We start from the raw sequence: 23,643 nt of genomic DNA on the forward strand, positions 1-23,643 counted from the left end.
ATTGGCACTGAATTGATAGTGCAGTCCATGCTGACCAGAAGGGATTAAATTCCTAAATGTCAATAGATTGTTCCTTGTCCTCAGATGAAGGCTCTGGTCGTGACCCAGCAGGCACTGCTCGCCTCAAATTCCACCTCCGACTTTGAAGTCTGGCAGCCACCTCAGAGCATTAATAGGCAAAGCTGTGACTTGCTGGGTAATAACACACTGCCTCGGAATAATCATTTTCAAATGAATCAACAACAGCAGCTATTTGCCTGATCTAATTAGCATCACCTTTTTTTGAGCAAGCGGAAAAAGGTTGGCATATTCTGTATGATGCAACACGCAGCAAATTATATAGACAAGGCAACATCACGGGGTCAGGCACTCACCTCCGTGGCTGAAGGCTTCCTGGCAGTCTCTCCTCCATCCCCCCTTCCTACACCAGCTCAATAAATGGCTTGCATCATTTCAAGGATGAGAACCAGAGGGAAATCCTTAATTTGAAATTTAGCCCAAATATGGTTTCTATATTAAGGAGACTTGCTTCAGAGGGGCATTGCAAGAACAAAGGTGACATTCTCCTCACATTCAAGAAAATTTAGGAAGCAATTTAACCTGAATGAGAAGTTAACTCTGCTTATTTACCTGGCAGGAACATCAAGCAGAACAGTGTTACCCTCTTGTCTATCCTAAGCGTTAAGAGGCAAGGCTTTTGTTTCTAAAGCCTAGGCTGCGGCTCTTGTGGGGAGAGCCTTGAAGGGAAGACAGACAGAAGGGATGGCTCTATCTTCATGCAGAGTAAGAGCCTGAAGGAGGACATGTGGGTATATAGGGAGTACAGTCTGTTAGTGGCTGAACATAGTGCTCTGTGTCACCTGGAAGGCATAGTGGGACCTTGGATTGAGGAAAGCTGACAAAGGTTTTGCGGAGGGAACTCTAAGGCAGTGGTATGCTACAGCCAGCTTGTCAAAGCACATCTCTTGCCAAATGTCATCATGGCAGAACGACAACTGGCTTTCCCCCATGTCTTCAGGACCATATAAGCCTCCCAGACTCCTGTAAGACCCTAGGATGAGGAAGAGCCCTGTATGCCAACTAGAAACTGAATGCTCTATCCACTCTGCTGAGGTTGAAGCCTGATAGAATTCGGTTTCAAAAAATGTGGGCTTTAGAGCAAGACTTCTTGCATTCATAAATCTGAACCTGCCACTTGCTAGCTGTGCCTTGCTAGGTGGGCAAGTGCACCTTGCCTCAGTTGCCCCACCTTTAACACAGGAAAAGTGTGTTATCTGTAAGGTTGGTATGAAGAGTTAACACATGTGAAGCCCTTAGAGCAGGGTTTGGCATAGAGTAACCACCATCGAAATGTTCCTTCTCATCGTTGCTGCTGGGACTAGGGGGTGGGGTGCATGTGCTGGAGCATATTCATATATCGTGCATTGATAGTTCTATTATTTGCTATGTGTCCTTAGTTTCACAACCTCTTTCATACTGTTGGTTTTAGATGGCTCATTCTTGAAAGGTAGGTGTCAGTGTCTACACTTCTTTATGTTTGCCTTCACACTGCCTCTGTGCCTCATAACACTTCTGGTTATAGCCAGTGATGAACACGTCCGTGCACTTGGTAACTCCTTATCTCTGTGCCCTCCACCCTCAGGTCCTGACACATGGTAGAGGTACACCACAAACAGGTTTTAGGTTGAATAGAATGTAGACTGGTTGTAGGGGGCGGTTCCGCAGAGAATTTAGGCTTTACTCAAGTCTTTCTGATGAGGACAATGGTAAAAACAATCACCACGATCTATTAATGGGTTTGAAATACTATGGATCCCTGGTCAAGAGGAAACAGTCCCTGAAGGAAGTCACCACCAGATCACACGGATCTTTAGGAGAACTGGCTTCCTGCTCTGTTCTCTACAGAGAGTGCTTCTGTCTGGAGAAGGAGCAACCCAAAGCCAGAAAACGTTTGTCAAAGCAAGAGCTCAGAGGAACCTGGGTTCCCTGGGGAACCAGATTTTGGGGGCAAAGGCCAGCTGTTTCACAGTAAGCAGAGATTTCAGTGGGGCCTGAATTTGTCAGCCAGAGCAGCCGATGACCTCTTCTTTCCTCCTGTGGTTCTAGCACCTTGCTGAGAGACACGTTGCTTCAAATCAGAGTGTTTCGATGAACTTAATGACTTAACAGTCAACCAAGTATCCTTGTAACAGCTGAGTCCTCTTTGCTTAGCAAATAAAACAACATGCATTTGGAAAGACAAAGGCTCCGTAGCAGGGGTTGGTTTTCTGAAGGAATATTCCCATATTCATAGTAACAATGGATGACGGTGATTGGGCAGGAGATTCTGTGCTTGGTTCTTCCTTGATTCAGTTCAACCTGTACAGGAGCCTTAGGAGAGACGCCACCATTCTCTTCACAGAAGAGGACCATGAGGATGGAAGAGCTGATGACTGACGTGTCGAGAGGGCAGACAGCTGGTCACTAGCACCCAGGCTTTGAAGTCTTCTTTCTGACCCAAAGTGCCCTCTCATCCCCTCTAAACACTCCCAGTTTCAAAGTTAAAGAATGGTCCAACTTGGGCCACAAAGGAATAGGAGTAAATAAACATGACCGAGGCTGAAATAAACTCACACAACTCTGAAATCAATGGCCATAGGAAGTAAGGAGTTCAAAATCCACACTTTGATTTTTTTCTTTTTTTTTTAAATGTGAATCTCTGGCTATCAAGGTTAAAACTGCAGCCTGTAAAACTCCAGTGTGAAGGGGGGGAGAAAGAAAGAAAAGGAAAATGTTGCGTAAAATTAGCAAAAGAAAGAGGACCATTAAAACAGCAGGAAGGAATAAAACCCAGAAAGCATGAAACAAGACGAAAGAAATCAGTCCAGTCCGTTGGCTCGAACTTCCAGCTCTGACTGTGGGGAGAGGCCAAGCTCCCCTTCTCCCGGGGAAGGATAAATCTACACAAAGTGACAGAGAAAGGTTAGAAGTAAAAGGCAGAGCAAGGAGTTATCTTAAAAACCCAAGTGAAGGCGGCCAAGGACACGGCATCATTAATAGCAAATGTTGTAGGAATCAAAGGAAAAACAAAGCATTAAGCAGAGGACAGCTTTTAAGTGAAGGTTAGAGTCTCCAGTGAAGATATAATAGAGGTGCGCCTTACACACAATAGTAGGGAAGATCATTAAAATGCCATCTTGGAAACCCGACTTATCGAGGAGGCGCGCAACAAACTGTAAAGCAGTGGAGCCCCATCTCCCAAACCACAGATCCTGCTGCTTTAGCGACATTATTTGAGACCCTTGGCCAGCATATCCTCCCGCCCTGGGGGCCCAAACCCTACAAACGGTTCCAAGGGGTTTCTTTATTTGCTTCCTTCCTCTCCCCTTCTTTGCGACGCCCGTAAACACACCGCACAATTACAAAGTCGCAGCCGCACACAATATTGGAGCAGAGACACCCCGTTAAATCCGCTCCTGACAGCTGCGAGCCCCTTTTAAATTTCAATTATAAGATCAACCACCGTAACCGCTAGCAGGCCGTTACCACCCAGGGTTCGGGGAGTTCTGGGGATGCAGCAAGCCACCTGGAGGAAGGAGGCCTGGGCGGGGAGGGCCTTCTGGTCTCCTTACCTGGCCGAACCCGCCTCCGAACCTGAAGGGTCAACTCGGGTCCCCAGCAAACCTGAGACGCGGGGGCGGGATCCGTGGGTGGCTCAGCGGTTTGGCGCCGCCTGCCTTCGGACCAGGGTGTGATCCTGGGGTCCCGGGATCGAGTCCCGAGTCGGGCTCCCTGCATGGAGCCTGCTTCTCCCTCTGCCTGTGTCTCTGCCTCTCTCTCTGTGTGCGTCTCTCATGAATAAATAAAATATTAAAACAAAAAACAAACCTGAGACACGGGGCTGGAGCCTGTGTGAAGAGTCAGGCCGGGGCTCTGGCGGCTCCGTCTCAGCGGCCACTTCCGGCTGCCCACTTCCGGCTGCCCACTTCCGGCTGCCGGGGTCTGGAAGGCTGCCTGGCCTCGGAAGGTAGGAAACGCAAAGATGCGGCCTACTCACCCCCCCCCCCCCCCCCCCCCGCTAGCTCTCCAGAGAACCGCCACCCCCCCCCCCCCAATCCAGCCGCTCCCGCCCTTTGCAAGCAAGAGCTGCTGTCGCCCCCCAGCAGGGGCAGCCAGCGGGGTGCCCCCCCCCCAGCCCCAGGCTGGGATCCGCGGTGGGAGGCCGCGCATGCTCCCTGCGGCGCAGTGGGCCCTGGGAGAGGGGGGTGACCATATGCAACCGCGGTGGCGCAGAGTGTCCCCCTGTGTCCAGGCCTGCTGGGTCATCACCAGCCAGGCCGAGCGCTCCTGACGGGCCCCACGTCCAGCCGCTGGAAGGGCTCGCTGCCACGCCCCGGCCTTGCTCCCTGGAATCTGCCCGCCCCTCCCCCCCAGCTGCACCCCAGGGGCTTGGCTTCTAGCGCTGAGATCAGACTGACCCTCGTCCCAGGAACACTGCCCCGGGTTTCCTAGTGGAGAGGCCAGTTAGCAGATACTTTCTGAGCTCCTGCGGGGATCTGGATGCTTCGTCTTCACGGTGCTCAGAACTCGCAGGTAGAACATGGAGGATCCATTCCCGTACCTTTTGGTCACTGCTGTAAAGTACAGGTGCATGTACCTCTGTGAGAAATTACCCATTGGGGAGTGTTGCATTCCAGAGGCTTTCCACCCCCCCACCTCCTCCGGGGAGGGGGGGGGGATTGGGCCATTTGCAGACGTTCCTCAAGAGAACAGCTTCTTATTGCCCTGTTCGCCTAAAACCCCGGCCACCCGTATTCATTCCCTTGAGAACTCTTGAAAAGCCACATTTCGCAGATTAGGACTTTTATAAAAGAAATACAACTAATTAGCCTGGCTCCCCAAGCCTCGGATGTAAAAGAATCTGGTTTAAGAGGAACGTAAAGAGGACATGAATTTTTTTTTTCTTTCTTTTTTTTTTTTTTTTTTTTTTTTACATTTTCGCAGTTTCCTAGGCATTCTTCTTGTCTCTCTGCAGGCTCTTCTGCAGAGACACCGTGCAACCAACCCCGGTTGCCATGGTTGAGATAAACCGAAGAGAACAGAGCTGGGATGGTGTGGCTTTGAAATAAGTTTGAAGAGAGAGCTTCAGGGGTAGCACTTAGATATTTTTTGCAGAATTTATGTTTTTGGCAAAGCACTTGGCAACTTTGTGTGTGTGTGTGTGTGTGTGAGAGAGAGAGAGAGAGACATCGCAGCCAGATGCATTGTCACACAGCACTCCTCCAGTGACCCAGGGATGCCCTTTACCATCTTCGTGAGAATATGCCTAGCACATTTTATATTACTCCAAGGATTTGCTTTTATAGGACCTAAACCTTTAAACCAGTATCTTTTTCAGTGCTTGAAATTCATACTTGCAAAAAAAAAAAAAAAAATTCATTCTTGCCTGAAAATGAGTTCCGCAAAAGACGTCCTTATTCAGCTCTACTCTATCAGTATTTTGTTAATGAGACATTTTTTTTTAAAAGGAGCATTTAAATTTCTAATTTAAAAAAAGTCTTTATCTGTATCTGACAAACAACAGCTCATCTTAAATCTCATCCCTTGTTAAAAAACTGTGAACGATTTTGGCAATAAATATTTGAAATTCAAATCTGATAAAATGGATTGGTAAAGATTCTCTCCCACGAATAAGCAGGAGGAGTTCCTGTGTAATAGATAAATAGCTATTAGTAATATGGTAGAGCAATTTGTCATCTACAGCTCTGAAACTCCAAAACCTTAAAGTTTTGGGGACTTCCCTGGCAGCAAAACCTGACCCAAGCCGACACCACAGGCTACCAATATCTTTATTTCTTCTACTTTTTGTGAAGATTTGTATGTTTCCCTGCAGAAATATTAATGTGCTGATTATGGAGGGCTGCGCCCCATATCCTGTTGGGGATGTTATGTACCACATTACCTTTGTAATTTGAAATTTTGAAACATATTTCTTCCAAAGGTTTTAGATAAGGGACTTTGGAGCCTGTAAAATCATACTGTAGTGGATGCCATTATATTTTTTGGGGTATTTGATCTCATCATTTGTTGTTATTGTAAGATCCCAACTATTCATACAAAATTTTTATATAAAATTTGCACCTGGCTGCCTAAGATAATGGAGTCTATTCCCTGGGGAAAGGATTTTCTTGCCAGCTTCCCCCCCATCTTTGTAACTGTTGGGTGTCTAACCCACATCCTTATTCAGCTAAGCAGGCATTGCTTGCCCATTCTGTCCAGGCACTGTGCTGGCGCCATCAGGGATGCAGATGTGAGTAAACTACTGACAGCCACTTACAGCAATCTGGTTGGGGGGTTTAGACATGTAAATACTATTCATCTGTAATGACAAGTTGAATGTCATAAACAGCAGAATTAAAAACAAAATGCTAAGGGACCAAAGAGGAAGAGTAGTATAGGTCAAGGGAGGCTTCACAGAGGAGGTGACATTTGAGCTTATGCACTTGGGCCTTTTCTAGGATGTGAACATTTTCACATGCGAAGAAGGGAGAGATGCTATTCCCAAGATTTTCACTGGTCCGAAAAGCCCTGATCTTTACTCTTTTTTTTTTTTTTTAAATGCTAGTATATAATGGAAGAAAAGAAAATTCAAAGCAGGGTTACAAAGATTGAGGAATAAGTTTACTTTGAATGCCTTTCTGCAAAGAAAATGCCATGCAATAAATTTGTAGTCATGGGATAACTGTGTTAGATTGCAAAACAATGTTTATGTCTAGTCTTCTATAGGCGTGGTCTGGTTTAGCAAGATATAATGAACACCATCTTGAATCCCATCAGTTATCCCTGTGACAATGTGTTGACTTATTTGGTGATGAGATAAATGTCTAAGCATAAGAGCTTGTATAAAAGTGAGATCAGGGGCACCTGGGTGGCTTAGTGGTTGAGCATCTGCCTTTGACTCAGGTCATGATCCCAGGGTCCTGGGAGCGAGTCCCATGTTGGGCTCCCCACAGGGAGCCTGCTTCTCCCTCTGCCTGTGTCTCTGCCTCTCTGTGAGTAAATAAAAATAAAATCTTAAAATAAAAGTGAGATCAGTATGAAATAACTTCTGAGCCCTTGGCATCTGTTACTTGCCTTCCCTCTACCCCTCAGCTTATTAACCCTATGATGGTTTGGAGGAATCCAGGCAAGGGAGATAGCACGGACAGGTGCATGGATGTGTGCCAGTGTAGATATGTTCTTGGGGAAGATGCGCCAGCCAAACTATGCACAGCTTTGTGACTGTGCTTTCCTTTCTTCACTTTTGTGCCTTTTCATATGAGGACCACTTCCTACACAAAAATGTTTGGCACTGCTCCCAACATCATCCTAGAGAAGAATAGAGTGATCTCTCTCTTGTCCTCATTAGACATGAATGTTAACTAAAGCAATTATCATGCTGTATTGTGACAATTCCAATGCTTGTATGCATGCCCCATTGAGAGCATGAGCCCTCTATATTCCAAGGAACTATCAGAGTTGCTGGCACCTCGTAGTTCTCCACAAGTTAAGTGAATGTGTAAAAGACAGGTTGAGAGGCCAGATGGTAGAGTGTCTTCAATGTCGAGGAGAAGAAGCTTAGATTTTAATTTGCACATGTCTCATTCAGAATATGCTAGATTATACTGTAGTAACAAGCAACTCCCAAGTTTCAGCGATTTAACACCAAGTTTATTTCCTGCTCATGTCACAGGTTCAATGAAGGTTGGCAGGAGGGCTCTGCTCCTTGTAATCACTCGGACATCCTGGCTGATGGAGGCTTCATCTTGATGTGTGTTCCTAATGATCACCAGAGCAGAGTGGCAAATCACATGCTGCTTCTCAAAGAGTCTGCCCTTTGTCACTTCCACCCATGTCGATAGACCAAAGCGGTTCACACGACCATACTTAGTTTCAAAGAGGGTGGGAAAAAACAACCCTATTCTGAAAGATCAAGAGCCAGTCTTACCAAGTCAAGAGTACTAATGGCAACTTCAGAGAGGAGAACAGGGAGTCATACAAGATTCTTAAAACCAAAACCAAAACCAAGCAATCCATGGTTGAGCTAATATATCAAGTGCGAAGGAGCGCATAGATGATCTAAAATTGGGTGCCTGGGGAAAGGGACCTGGGAGACACGTTGGACCATCAGAGAGCCGGAAGGTTAGGGTTTTCTGGGCACTCACAGTAAGCGAGATACTTATTCTGGCTTCGCATCAGTACCTCCAAGGGGAAAAGAGATACAGTGATGGTAATGTATACAGCCTTCCTGTTAGTCTGAGGGTTAATGAAAGTTGGGGGAGGAGGTACTTAACTCCCTGTTTTCTATTCAGTTTTGAGGAGAGCGGCCTCTTCAACAAAAAGAACATTTTTTTGAGTTCACAGTACATTTCCACAGTGACAAATTTTGCCAACCTCACCAAAATTTAAGCTAAACCTGAATAATAAGTTGACTATTTATTTTATGAATTGGATGCACATCCTGCCGGGTTTTCCAAGTGGTTCTGACAACAGAATCCCTCATCTATAATACCCATCCACAGCCCTCATCTATAGCTCCCTTGTTGTTCTGAGGATAATATATTGATTGAGCTGCTTTCGATGGCGTTCTTTCCATGCTTCTCACATGAGGAAGAATTACTGCTGTTTTTCCCCAGGAGACCTAAAACGACTGCATTTTTACACATGTTATTTACTGTATACGTTCTAATATCAAAATGGTCAATTCATTTATAATCTTTTTAAACACGCCTTAGAGAATTAAAAAGTCTCCTCTTATGTTTGTATGGGAAGGCTCTTAGTTTCTTTTGCACATAAGTTTTACTTTGCAACCCATTAATTGATCATGTGTCCATAAATAGTTAACATTAATTATGCATAATTAGCATATGATAATGTAGGACACATGTTTCAAGTGAATATTAGACAGCATAATTATACTGAATATTATTGCGTTCAGTTATGTAGGTCTACTCAAAATATGATGGATGGTGTGTTCATCTCTACTGAATCCATTTACCTGGCCTACAGCGATGATTTTAAAATAAACACAGTGGGAAATAAATGCACATAAGTTAAATACTGTTAAGCACTAAGGAGTATTTCCAAGTAGTAAGAGCTGAAGGGCAGCTGACCAGTTGTTTTGCCTTTAGATAGATTATTTTAGATCCATATTGTAGATTTTAGAGCTCAGCTTTAAAATCCTTCAGAACTCAAAGGCTGTTTTATGTAAACTGTTCTGACAGGCAAAACGGTTCCTTTTTAAATATAATTCACCTCTGCTCTGCAGGCTTATTGTGAGGAACAAAAACATCTATGCGTAACAACAAACAACTATTTTTGGCATATGCAGAATGGAAGGTGCTTAAGCAGAAGGGAAACCCTCCTGCATTGTACTGTTGGTCCTAAAGCACCAGGTGAAATCCAGCAAGAGAAATAAGGCTCCGGTAAATCCTCCCACCCGCTAGAATTATTAACAAGAGTTTACCTGTCTTGTCAATTGTTCTTTCATTAGAGCTTTTGAGTTTTCTATTCAAGTAAAATAAGATAAACGAATAGGCTATGATTGAACTTCCACTTTCCAGTTAAGAATTCACTATTTGAAAAGTCCATTAGCCTCCAAAAACAAGACTTCCTTTAAAAAAGAGCCACACAAGCCCACTGTCAAGATGACCTTACGTTTCCCATTTTGAGCAGAGCAAATGAGTCTATTCTGAGTTGTCACAAAAACCAGTTTTTGTACCTGGACTTGATCCAGCTATTGGTGTCACTGGGAAAGGCTCATTTTGCCCCCCTGCCCCTCTTTCCCTTTGTGTCCTTACATTAACTTTGAGGGACCCATCTTGAGAATCCTTGGCTGGTTTCTATTTTAAGAACCTAGTTCAGCCAGTATAATTAGTCCCCAGTTTGTCTGGATCCCTCTCAGGCATTCAAAAGATTTCAAAGATCTTAAACGAGTACTTCTCAGATTTTTCCACTGAAACATCCCTAATGGCAAGAGAAAGTCAATTCATCTTTGGGGGCTTGGGGCCTACCTCAAAATGGGAAATGTCTTTGAAGCATTTCTTTGGAAATAAAGTCCTGAATACATGTGTATTCCTCTGGATAGCACATCTGACTTCTTTTTTTAGCCCCCAAATCTTAATGTTCTAAATTAGATATCAGTGAGTAGAAGGAATGGTCCAGGCAGACACACTGTGCCTATGGTTTTGAACATTCCCTGACACATTGCTCAGCAGGTCCAGTACTTCAGGATGGAAGCCTGGTCTGTTTCACAGAAAATCTTTTGATAAAATGGGTTAAACTGATTATTAAATATTTGCAGTGACAAACAATGCTTCAAATAAAGTGTCTGTCAATAGACAACTATTAAATTCATTACATAATATCCAGACAATGGAGTACCATGAAACAGTTTAAAAGGACAAACCATCTATTGTATTTTCATATAAAATGCATATACGTACTGTATTTTCTTTTTTTTTTTAATTTTATTTATTTATTTATTTATTTATGATAGTCGCAGAGAGAGAGAGAGAGAGAGGCAGAGACACAGGCAGAGGGAGAAGCAGGCTCCATGCACCGGAAGCCTGATGTGGGATTTGATCCCGGGTCTCCAGGATCGCGCCCTGGGCCAAAGGCAGGCGCTAAACCGCTGCGCCACCCAGGGATCCCCGTACTGTATTTTCATGTAAAATACATATACACATATGTAGATATATATCATGTATGTATGTATGTATGTATGTATATGCATAGGCAAAAAAAAAAAACCTCACAGAATAGTGTGATTCCGTTAATATATTTGTATAAAACATTTGAAAATCTTTGTATGGAGTTGGGCCTGGGGAAATTTCACTTTCCACAGGAATGCACTAATTTCTTTTGCACCAAGTGTGAATTACTGCAAATCTGAAACAACAACTATAATTCTATTTTGAGAATAAGAAATGGGCTTCACATGGGTTGCCGCTATGGTAAATCTGACCAGAGAGAAACAGATCCTGCTTATTTAGTTTTTGAATTAGAGATTTATACAATCTTTACACTAGAAGAAAAGATAGATTCTGGTGTCCTACACAAATTAAGAGTTCTGTAGTGCTCCTGATGAATAGTTATATGGACTAACTTGGAATAATTCCATCTGATTCCTTGGTATAATTTGTGGCACAATGCTCAGGACGAACAGAAGAGGATTAAAGGGCAAAGATACCTCCTATTCCCACAATCCAGAGGTTCTTTCTCAAACTGAGCTGAATCTACCTAATGGTTCTTTTTTCTAAAATGCATTTCTAAGAATCCATCTGTTCCCTATTCTTGGTGACAGCCTCTGAACCAGGTGAAGGCAGACTTTACATTTCTCCTTGGTCGTCACTAGATTAAGTAACTGTTACCTTCAAGTATTTCTCAGGCTCAGAACTTTGACATTACGCATTTTAAAACTTGCCCCCAAGTGACTGCAACCCTCTCAATAAGATTTTTACCATCACAGAGAATAGTGATTGTCACTCTATATTTGGGGATCTGATGCAAAATGGGAAATTTCTTATAAGACACATATTTTATAAGATTTTATTTATTTGTGAGAGACACAGAGAGAGAGGCAGAGACATAGGCAGAGGGAGAAATAAGCTCCCTTTGGTGAGCCAGATGCAGGACTCAATCCTAGGACCCTGGGATCACAACCTGAGCCAAAGGCAGATGCTCAACTGCTGAGCCACCCAGGCACCCTTGAGACACATATTTTATCATAAAGCTTCGTATGGGGATCCCTGGGTGGCGCAGCAGTTTGGCACCTGCCTTTGGCCCAGGGCGCGATCCTGGAGACCTGGGATCGAATCCCACGTCGGGCTCCCGGTGCATGGAGCCTGCTTCTCCCTCTGCCTGTGTCTCTGCCTCTTTCTCTCTCTCTCTCTCTCTCTCTCTGTGACTATCATAAATAAATAAAAATTTTAAAAAAACTTCATATGCATTTTATATTAATATGCATAACATATCTGGATGTTACTAAAAATTGATATTTTAAATTACTAATCATCAGGTAAACTGGATGATTCAGGAAACCACATGGCACCCATCACTTAGAATATTCCCTTGCACACTGCCACCAAACCATCCATGTGTTTTCAGAAGCAGTTCCAAAGAATTGTTGCTATGTTGTCCTTAAAGTTCTCCAAGTACAAATGTCATTCTCTTAATCATCCAGACCCTTGATAAACATTTGTTTACTACTCTATACAAGGCCCTGGGATACCTTGAGAGCCTGATGATCTCAGTTCCTGCCTTCCCAGAATTTACTGTCAAGAGAGGGATTCACACAAGTAAACAGGCAATCAAAAGGTAGTGTGTGACACTGGGATGGGCCATAGGATCCCAAAGGGGTTCACCTAAGAGGTGCTTGGGGGGGCGGGGGGCAGAAGAGGCTTCCTGGGGAAGTGATACCTATGTACAAATTTGAGGGACCAGTGAGGATTAGCCAGGTCACGGGGGAGGTCAGGGAATGTGTGCTGGAAGGTGCTGTCAGTACAAAACTCCATGAGCTCCCCAGGGACAAAAGTAAGCAGGGCCTACTCGGGGACTGAAAGGAAAGCAGTATACTGCCAGTGTGACTGGAGGTGAGGAGTGTTAAGCTTTGCTGTTTGAGAAGATAACTGGGGCCAGATCATGAAGGACCTTGAAAAACTTGGTAATAAGTTTAGACTTTGTTCTAAAGGTCAGGAGAATCCCCTAAAAGCTTTTAAGCCAGGAACAGATTGGAAGTGGTCCACCAGACTGGAGGCAAGGAGGCCAGCCTCAGGCATTGATTTATTTTGATTTTCTGAGCTTCAATTTCTCAACTTTGAAATGAGGACAATAGCACAGATCTCAAGGATTGCTAGGAGATTTAAATGGAATATTAGAGAAAAAAAAAAAAGAGAAGTTAGATCAGCGTCTCGCATCTATTAGGAGCCCAGTAACACATCGTGACCCCTCATAAGTCTGTGCTGTTGTGCTGTATTGGCATCTGAATAAGTGAATTGATATTGAATCACTGAATGCTTTAACTATAGCAAGGCCCATATAACTATTCATTGAATGACCGTGCCTACCAGCGAAAGGGCAATCAATGTGCTTATACAAGTTATTTAAACTGTGAGCCATATCAGTTTTGTGACTGTTGGAAGCAACAGCATTGGATGATTTTCCTTAGTCTTTTGTCCTCTTAACTATGCAGATGTGATACTTTTTCATATTTAATATTTTCTTTAGAGTTCATAGATTGTGTTTTTAAGGTTGCTCAATTTTTGCTAACCTATAAACCATATCAATGGTAGAATGGAGAGAAAGGGAAGGAAAGGGAAAGAGAGGAAGAGGGGGAGAGAGGGGACGAGAGCCAGCAGAGGCAGTGGCGGCTGGGCAACCACAACTGAAGAATGATACTTTGTCTTGGTTTATTCAGTGTGGGAAAAAACTTCCCTTTAGACTAAGGAAAACCTTATGCCAATCAAAACTAAACAGTGACACAAAACACTAACCTGTTAACAGTTGAAACTGTATTAGCAATATGCATGCTTCAAATGTACATTTTAAAAGAAATCATCTTTGGGAGTGTGGCTTTCCCCAGAGCTGTACAAGTAGATCTGTATTTTTTCTTCATTATTTTACCAAGTAAATTTGCCTAGTAAAACCATTCAGTTTCAACCCTATTATTCTTGATATCACTTAAAAAAAATAATCTGGCTATGGGGCACCTGGGTGGCTCAGTTGGTGGAGGATCCACATCTCGGTTTCAGCTCAGGTCATGGTCTCAGGGTCCTGAGATCGAACTCTACATCCTCCGTCTCTTGCTCAGCACTGAGTCTGCTTGTCCTTCTCCCACCACCCCTCCCCCCCACTTGCGTGCTCTCTCACATGCATTGTTTCATAAATAAATAAAAAAATAAATAAAATCTTTTAAAAAATAGTCTGGCTAGGGGATACAGTCTGGACTCCAATGGCAAAATATTCTTACCAGCTAGGAATTTGTATAAGGGACCTCTCACCATAGGCAACTCTGAAGTCCTACCAAGATAGAAGGAGGAGAATAACTTCTATCCAGGGCCAGGGGGGAGGTGGAGAAAACAACATGGACACAAAACTCTGGGATCTTTCATTCCCAGTAATAGGCAAATTATTTAATAGAGGTCTAGAGATTTAGCAGAAACCACCTGGCCCTTAAAGCAGAGACTGATGCACAGAGAAAACCATTATATTCTGCACAGTTATAAGGTTAGCGATTGTGAGTCAAGATTTGACATTTATTTTATTTTTCACATTCCATGAGCAGAATTGGTACCATATGGCAACCAACCATTGGGAGGTTAAAAAAAAAAATCACAAGATGATAAATTTTTGCTTTTAAAATAAAAGTGGATTAAAATGCTTTGGGCTTCTCTTTGTTTTTATATTAGTCCACCTTCCTTTTTTCTCTTCTTTCCCTGAGAAGTTCACCACATAATATCAAACACCTAGAAGACACTTAATAATAAACTGGCGTTGATAAATATTACGTGTATATGTAAGACACAAGCTTAGGTTTCCTAGTGGAAGGGGAAGGCCTTCACTGAAATTCAGTTTTAACACTTCTTTAGAGATAAGGGATCACTCATTTTTTTTCTCATTCTCCTGAAATTATAGCTAAGAAAAACCAAGCATTCTCTTTAAATTTTTTAACTAGTATTTTCTTCATTATTTTATTAAAAATTACTATTTCCACTTCTAGGTGCCCCAAATATCCTCCCTCTCTCTTAGTGCCCCAATTATACTGTTAGAATTTTATTCCTTTAGCTAAAGGCTAAATGGCTTGCTACAACATAAATCTCCCCATGAGAGGGGTAGCAATTAGTTTTGTTTTTTGTTTTTTTTGTTTTTTTCACTATACAGGGACTCATGGATCTAATGTAGAAAAGGAAATTGAGTGCCCCAAATTATTAGGCACATCATTGCCAAAGGAGAAACATCTGAGCTAAAAAGCAGCCGAATAGGGAGGCTGCACCTGCCAACATAGATAAGCTGCCACCCAGGGATCTGGCTGTGCTCAGCTGCAGGTGATTCCAGGCAGGTGGTTCCTTTTATCTCTATGGTGTGAATATTTGTAGGCAACCGGCATAGAGGATCTAGACAGCAAGCGGTGGGAAAGCTCTCCTAGCTGACCGGAAACAGACCCAGCGGGTAGTCACAGGCAATCCGGAAAAGTTACCCTGCCATTCCCTCCTTGAATGGATTTCTGCAGAAGCGCCAGAGGACAGGAATGGAAATGGCAGTAGCCAGAGCAAACACAGCTACTGAATCTGTAGTGTGCATGCTTGAAGAATGCAACTTTGATGATGCTGCGGAAGAGCCCTTAATTAGCATAGCAGCCCAAACCAAGAAGTGACAAAGCCCAAGTGAAAGACCTCCCTAACCCCAGGGAGGCGGGCTCCAGAGTTAACACATTTTAGTTCCCTTGTAAGGGAATATTCCCAGGGATACCCAACATTTATTGAGCACTGCCAGCGGATGCTATATTAAGCTTGTCTCAGCTAATATTCATAATAACTGGGTATAATTATCCTCCTTATACTGACGAAGACACTGGGGCTTAGAGTTAACTAGTTCACCCCAAATTTCAGAGCTAAGCAATTGTGTCCTTTTACTAGCATTAGTAAGCCACTGCCCACTGTATAGAGCAGTGCAGGGAGGGGCAAGGAGCCTCTTTGGGAGCAAACAGCCAAGCACCAACACAACTCTGTAGAGTTTACTTCACAGGTTGGACATGATATTTCTCGGCTCGTGGTTTTGTGGGCCTTCTCCTGTCACCAGTTAAATTTCTCGAACAACTGTGAAGCAGCAGTACCTGCATTGCTCAGAGCCGGTCTAAGACCACGATGCTGGCGTTTGCTTGGAGAGATCCTGCTTTGCGCTGATGGACTGTTGCCTTCCTAGTTTCTTTCTTTTTTTTTTTAATTTTTTAAAATTTTTATTTATTTATGATAGTCACAGAGAGAGAAAGAGAGAGAGGCAGAGACATAGGCAGAGGGAGAAGCAGGCTCCATACACCGGGAGCCTGATGTGGGATTCAATCCCGGGTCTCCAGGATCGTGCCCTGGGCCAAAGGCAGGCGCCAAACCGCTGGGCCACCCAGAGATCCCATCTTCCTAGTTTCATCTGGGATGGATTTTACCCATGAGATTGTTCTCTAAATGAGCAAACACTCACAAAGAGCTTTGACACTGTAAAAAGGTGACTTCCTGACAATTGCTTGGTTCACGTGCTGTCTCTTGCATAGCTTTTCTTTTCAACTGCACTTCCTTAAGAGATCTTTGCAGAAATCTGTGGCTCCCAGCAGCATTAGGATTGATCATAACATCCAGTGGAGCCCTTGATGGGGAGGTGACCGGAGGAAGGGGGACTACACGTTTCACGTGGCTAGCATCTCCTGCAGCGGTGAACAGGAGAGAGGCATGGGAAGTCAGACCTGTTAACAGAATCATTTAGAGCCTCTTGTTTTCTACGCAGAGACTTTTTCAAGACCCGGGCTGTTTTCCCTGCTTAATGTATTCTGTGTTTTCTGTAGTCAGACCCCACTGCATGGTTAATGACACAAGTTGGAGGAAGCTTGGGGATTGTGCCAGTGGACACAGACACTAACCTTGTCAAAGCAGAAAGAGACGACATACTTATGGTACGGAGAGCCACTCAGTTCCTAAGCTCCTGAAGCAACTGGGAAGCAAGAGATTTGATGTCAACACACTTACCCCATGGTAGGACTTCTCCAAAGGCAGCAGCCATCAATCATCTCTCCTAAAAGTGCAGATGAACAGAGGACTCATTCTGAGTCATGTAATGAGGCAACAGGTAATAGTGGCCATTTCCTAGGGGCTGGGGTGGGGGGCGGTAAGTAGCCCTGGGCACAGTCGGGCACAGAGACAGTCGCCTCTCTCGTCTGGCCCTCCTATGTAGAAAAGGTATATGTGTCAGAGGGACAGCTGATGAAATCACTGCAAAGGGAGGTACATTCATTAGTAAATAAAATTCAGCTGTCGGGACACTGCCACAAACACACAATATTGTACTCATGGGATCACTATTAATGACCAAAAAAACCTAATGATTTAAAACAGGTGACTCAGTCTCCACAGGTGTAATTCCTTACTTCTTGGTGGGCCTTGGCTGGTCAGGTGCCCAGCCTGACCCTAAACTACCATTTTGGCAATGGGCATATCTACATTTGTAATCGTTTTATCCTCAGCATCCAGCACAGTGCCTGGCACATGGTGGGACAAATTAATCTCTACCATACTCGAGTTCGCACATAAAATGTTTGGAGTTGTTTGCCATCATATTTAATGAATACTGTGGTTGAAATTATTTTACTTTCTTAGCAAATAAAATCATAATGTGAATAATCAGCTGCACTGAATCAATTCTCAAATCCTGTCCCAGATTTTTTGGAGGGGGAAGTACTTAATTATAAATGGGAATTCGGGTAAGGGGCTCAGGTTTGGAGTGTTCCAGAGCTCTGTGGAGGCCACACCACCTTATTTTTAAATTTAGGAGATCTGGGAATGATTGATATTTAAAGTGGTTTTCAAACATGGCTGCTCATTGGAATTATCTGGGGAGCCTTAACACTTCTGATGCCTTGGTCCTGGGATTCTAACATAATTAGTTTGAGGTACCGCTTGGGCACTGGGGTTTTAAAATTTTCCCAGATGATTCTAATATGCAGCCAAGTTACCAACCAAACTATAAGACTCTTCTCTTCTGCAGATATGGATACTTAATGTTACTGATGATGAGTCTCAAGTGACTTCATCCGTCTGTTTTCTTAAGTCACCAACAAAGATGTTTGTTGGTAACTTAAGAAAGTCACTGTTTCTAATGAACACCAATGTTTGGCAGGTTGGTGGTAGAGATCCCACAGTCTTGCTTTCTTTCCCTCTTTATAACGGATGCTTCTCATTTTATGCTTCTCCATCGTCCATCCCACCCCCTCCCCCTTATCCCTAGCCATTTCCTAGCTTTAGAATGATATATAATCCCCCATTTATCCCTCTGTGCATTTGGTTTTTAAGGAGAGTCATACTAATGACTATGAGGCAACTGATATAGAGCAATGAAACATAGGGAAGTTACCAAGGTTCCAGAATTTCTAACCATCTGAAGAATGGCAGTTTCTTCTGTAGCTCATGCCCTTCCCCTCTGAGATGGTGACTGGAAGCTGGGGTCTTACTAAACCTCTCCCCTGACTTTCAATTTCTTTTCCTCTCAGATGAAGAACATTGCAACATAATCCATAGCCCCTCACCGACTGCTGCAGCATCCAAGCAGATGAACAGATAGATCCTGGTCCTAAGTGAGCTGTTTTGCTTGTCTGAGACCCTCCAGCCTACAGGACAGATACCCACTGTATTGCCTTTACTGTGTCAGCCTGGGCACTAACCTCCTTTAAAACATCGCCTCTATGGAAAAAATGTGTTTCAAATCGTAAACAACTCACATGCAAATAAACGTTTTGGAATTCAACCTGTTTGTAGGTTGGAGACAGCTGATACTTATAATGCAGTAAATTTTATTCAAAAGGAAAGAACCCATAATATGAATTAACCCATTGTTTCAGCCTTAAGCGATAAATAATACTAGCAATAAAACCAAGGTGTTGGAAAGTTTCAGAAGGTCAATTGGGAGCATAATGCGTGGTATTATTGTGTTCTAGCATAAGCTTCAGCTTGCTATTGAGGTAACTGCCAAGACCTGAGGAGGTGCCTGGTCCTCAGAAGTCCTCGGAGTCGAACACATATTAAACATAATTTAATTTCACAACTCCATAGATTAGGCTATATTATTACCTACGTTTTATAGATGGGTAAACTGAGACACAGAGGAGTGAAATAGCTTTCTTATAGCATAGGGCTCATGAACGTCTAAGCTATGATTTTTATTAGGCAATGTGACCACTGAGCACACTTCACCATGTGCGGGTCACAAGAGTCAGATAAAGGAGGTCATCTGGGTCATAATGTTATACCTAAAGAATAAGAAAAGGAAAAAAAAAAAAAAAGGCCAAACACTGCCTTGGCTTGGGCAGTTCCCTGTGACAACACTATCAGAGGAAGAAGAATCTTGTGAGTGAGTGTGGGTGTGCATTTGGAAGTGCACAGTTGCATATTTGGCATGTTTAAATTTAACATCGGAGGATTGGACTTAAGGATTGGACTTTCGATGCCTTGATTGTCTGATTTCCACAATACTATTCTTGCTCATGCCTGAGGGCCATAACAAGGAAGTCCCTAGAGTCTAGACCTTCTTGTGGTCTTAAAAACAATGGATTTTGTCTATTTAGGTCTCCATAAAATACAGTGAGCTTTGCCTTTTATGACTTTTCAATGTCAGTTTTCAAATTTGCTTTCCCCTTAGAGAAAACTCTTTTTTAGAAAAGATTATCAAACCTCTAAAAGTTGAAAATTATATTCTGGAAGTATTAGTAATTTTACCCAGAACAAATTGTGAATAAATACTTTATAAGTCCCTTGAATAAAGAATCCCATTTCTTAATTTTTGGAACAGCTTTTATTATTTGTTAAGATTCAGCTATGCCTCTCCTAGGAATAAGTTGTACATTTCCCTGGCCTCAGGGCAATAGGATAATCACTGGTCCATTAAAATAAGTGTCAATGCACCATAAACTAGTATAGTTTTTCTTGGAGGGCAAGGATGAAGTATGAGTAAGATGCACCACAGTGTGAATAAAATGTATTAGGGACCAAGGAGTTATGGATTTAAATTTCCACAATTTTAACCCACAGTTCTCTAGTGCAACAATCTGTGAAGACAGCAGGCATCTCTATAACTCTGTTGGTGGCAGGCTTGACCCCAACCAATGCAATGCTGTTTGTGGTCCCTGAAACTTTAATGTGTTTGATGATTGAGTGGTGCCCAGGTCCTGCTATAGATATCATAAAACAGACACTATATATACAGTATTAATTTTTTAGCGGAAAAATGCTAAATTTTGAAAAGCCTCAGGCTCTAAGGACTTTAGATAAAAGATTATAGACTTTTTTTAAAAAAGAAGCATTTGACTGACATAAATTCAGCAAAACACATCACTTAATCCGCTTTTCAAAATTCATTCATCATTGGGTGGCTCAGTTGGTTAGGTGCATCACTCTTAATTTCGGCTCAGGTCATGATTTCAGGGTTGTGAGATCAAGTTCCACTATGAGCCCTGCCTCATGCTTCACTTTGAGTGTGGTGCCCACTTAAGATTCTCTATATATCCCTCTGCACCTCCTCCCTGCCCTCTCCCTGTCTAAAAATAAATAAATAAGAATAAAATTCATTCATTGATTTAATTAACAAGTATTTATTGAATTTCAAGGCTGAGAATATAACCATGATTAAAACTAGAAACAACCTAATGAAGAAGACAAAATATTTCATTGTCACACATAGGAATATAGACACATAAACTCACTTAAAGACTCTAAAGGACTTTTAATATCACCCAGCCTACAAAATACCTGTTTTTTTTGTTTGTTTGTTTGTTTTTAGATTTTATTTATTTACTCATGAGAGACACAGAGAGAGAAAGAGGCAGATACACAGGCAGAGGGAGAAGCAGGCTCCATGCAGGGAGCCTGACGTGGGACTCGATCCTGGGTCTCTAGGATCATACCCTGGGCCGAAGGCAGCACTAAACTGCTGGGCCACCGGGGCTGCCCCCAAATACCTGTTTAAATAACGTTTAAGGTGATTGTGCTGGCATCAAGTTTCCATGGTGCTAGAGCTAAAATGTAAATGCTTCAATGTAGATGCAGCACTTCAATGCTTCAAAGTAGATGCATATGAAACAAGGATGTGTGTGTCAGCGCACAACATAGAAGTGCAAGGTAGTGAAATAAATGCCACTTGCCACTTGCTCAAAAGAAAGAGAGCAAATATACATGGCTGGAATTTGGAGTACTTATTTCAATGTCAAGTTAATATGTGTGTATGTAACTTGTATAATATTTGCAACCTAACGCAATATATACATATCAGTCCCATAAAATAGGTTATAAATGTGACACCCAAAGCTCAGAGAGGTCATGTAATTTGCCCAAGTCACATAAGTAACAAGTGGCCGAGGCCTAAATTGAACACAAATCTGCCCCTGGCTGCTCAGTATACTTAGAAATGTGGGCTATGAGTCAATGGAACTAAGGTGGTGGGGACAATGTGGGACAGTGAAAGAACACTGGGTTTGTAGGCTGGAAACTGGGTTCAAGTTCTGATTTTACTACTAACTAGTTCTGTGATTTCAGTCTTACCTGTAAAATATAGATGAATAATTACTGCTTCTCAGGATGCCTGTGAAGGCTAAATGCATACCTACTAGACTATCACAATTCAACATCTGAAAACAGTGTTGATAAGGATGCAGAATGATGGGAATGCTCTTCACACACTATCAGTAGGAGTGTAAATGGGCAAAACTATGGAAAATGGTATTTTCTTGTTAAGCTGAATATCACCCTCTCCACGAGGCAGAAAATCCACATGTAGAGAAACTTGTGCATGTGCACACCAGCGTATATGTATAAGAATGCTTTTTGCATCATTATTTGTAATAGCCACAACCTGGAAATAAGCCAAATGTCTACCGACAGGAGAATAGATATATCAGTTGTGGAATATTCACACTATGGAACATAAGAAAATAGTGAAAGTGAATGAACTTCAGCCATAACCAAAACCATGGTTAAATTTAGATCCACTGTTGAGGGGGAAAGAAAGCAACTCTCAGAAGACTACATACAGAGTGACACTATTTTTGTAAAGGAATAAAACAAGCAAATTAAAAACCATCTTGTTTAGAAATAGAGCCATGTGAGGTCAAATTATTTTCAAATAATAAGGGGATGATAAACTCAATTCAGATTGTAGTTACACTTGTAGGAAACAGGGTGTAGCTGAGTGTGGGGGCATTGCTCTGAGATGAGCAGATTCATAGCTTTAACGTTATTAATGATGTTCTGGTTCCTCTATCAGATGGTGGGGTCACAGATGTCAATTACTAAAAATTATTTTTCATAACATATATATCACACATGATCTTTCTGTGAACATCAAATGCTACATAGTGCCCATTAAAAAGCCCTAGATGGTGCAACTCTAGGTCTTTGGAAGACCTCTACCCACTGCTCCCCCTGTCCTCAGCATTTTGTCCAGAAGTAGAAACACACAGTAAATGCCCAGGAAGGATTTATCACTTAAATTGATACTACTTGGCTATTATATTAAAAAGGTACAATATTCATGAAGTGCTTTGCAAATGAAAAATGCCATACAAACAATAGGTATGATTAAAAGAGAAAACTGAACGATAATACCATTTAGTTCTCACTCCTCCAAGACTATATTGCTTTAATTAATGATCTTGTGAGGAAATGCCTGTCAACACTTCCACTGTGGATGCATAATGCATTGAATCGGAGCCCTCCAACCCGCTAGTTTCTGATGGAACACCAAAGTAAGTTTATTTCCAACCTATTTCTTAGGTTTTAAGAGTAGAGCAAATGTTTCCTTTGGTAGTGGTTGGGGGTGTTCGTGATGCAAGGAATTCTTGTCAGCCTGAAAATACTGAAAATGATGAGGAAAGAAGAAACATGCACTCTTCTTCAAAAACACTTTTCTACATTCCTACGGGAAAAACCTAAGGTGGCTGTTAAGGCGATCTGCATTATTCAGAGACATGGAGGAAAGATATAAATGTGCGGTATGCAAAGGCAAATAGCATGTGTTTATCATATGTGTTTTGTACCTATACTTTGTCATTCACCCACGATGCAAAGCACAGTAAGATGGCCCTTCATTTTCCCACTAATAGCCCACTCTCTGTGATGTTATTATTTCCTATGTCCTTTACTTAGATTTTAAATGTATCCTCATTTCAACCTCTTTAGTTTTGACGATCCCTTTTCCCTGTGCATCTGGCTACCACTCCTTTCCCAGGAATAAAGAGGAAGACTCAGAATTTTTTTGTATGATTATCAAATAACAATTAGAGTTTTGTGTGTGTGTGGGTGCCTTTCAAGGCTGTACTGTATTTTTCTTCCTCAAAACAGAGGCAGCCCTGAAGTGTGGTTATAAGTCTGTTTACACCACCCAGATATCAAATTGACTTGCTAATGGTAACTCTTCCTTGGTATCCATGGGTTACTGTGTCATGTGATTTGACATCAAGTACAGACAGTGCTGATTAGGAGCATCCAGCTCTGTCCATCTCCGTGCATCACTGAACCATCTGGTCATTTATTCACTAATAAGCCCCTAATGGCCCAAATATTCACCGGCCTGTCATTGTGACATGGCATAAAATGCCTACATCTTTCAACTCGCTTTGACATGTTGCTTGTTTCACATCAAAACCCGTCATTTACAGGAAAAGAGCTCAGAGGGGTAAAAACTTGACCTAATCTGCAGTGTTAACACAAAGACAGAGGCTTGGTATCTAGTAGCCTGACGGAAAGCATGTAAATGGGCAGGAATTCATTTTGTACATTTTTTTTCCATTTTCATTTTACAACATTCTTTAAGTTTGGTATCATTCCTAATATGGGATTTTATGTGGGCTCTGCGTCGAAATATCTATCCTGTATCTGT

At 42.4% G+C, this 23,643-nt stretch overlaps 1 long non-coding RNA gene across 3 annotated transcripts; it reads left to right on the forward strand.

The window, feature by feature from the left end:
- The first annotated feature begins 3,946 nt into the window (after positions 1-3,946).
- LOC111094224 lies at positions 3,947-19,392 on the forward strand. Of its 3 annotated transcripts, XR_005384763.1 has the most exons (6): positions 3,960-4,006; positions 5,015-5,130; positions 7,712-9,443; positions 12,239-12,336; positions 16,571-16,851; positions 18,269-19,392. It is a non-coding gene; the product is annotated as an uncharacterized LOC111094224 (long non-coding RNA). The 3 variants fall into 3 exon arrangements; XR_005384764.1 differs by lacking the exon at positions 5,015-5,130 and having other exon boundaries at positions 3,947-4,006; XR_005384765.1 differs by lacking the exons at positions 3,960-4,006; positions 5,015-5,130 and adding an exon at positions 4,249-4,572.
- Positions 19,393-23,643: the final 4,251 nt, after the last annotated feature.

This window comes from Canis lupus, chromosome 36, assembly GCF_011100685.1.
Source record: "Canis lupus familiaris isolate Mischka breed German Shepherd chromosome 36, alternate assembly UU_Cfam_GSD_1.0, whole genome shotgun sequence".
NCBI classification, from domain to species: Eukaryota; Metazoa; Chordata; class Mammalia; order Carnivora; family Canidae; genus Canis; species Canis lupus.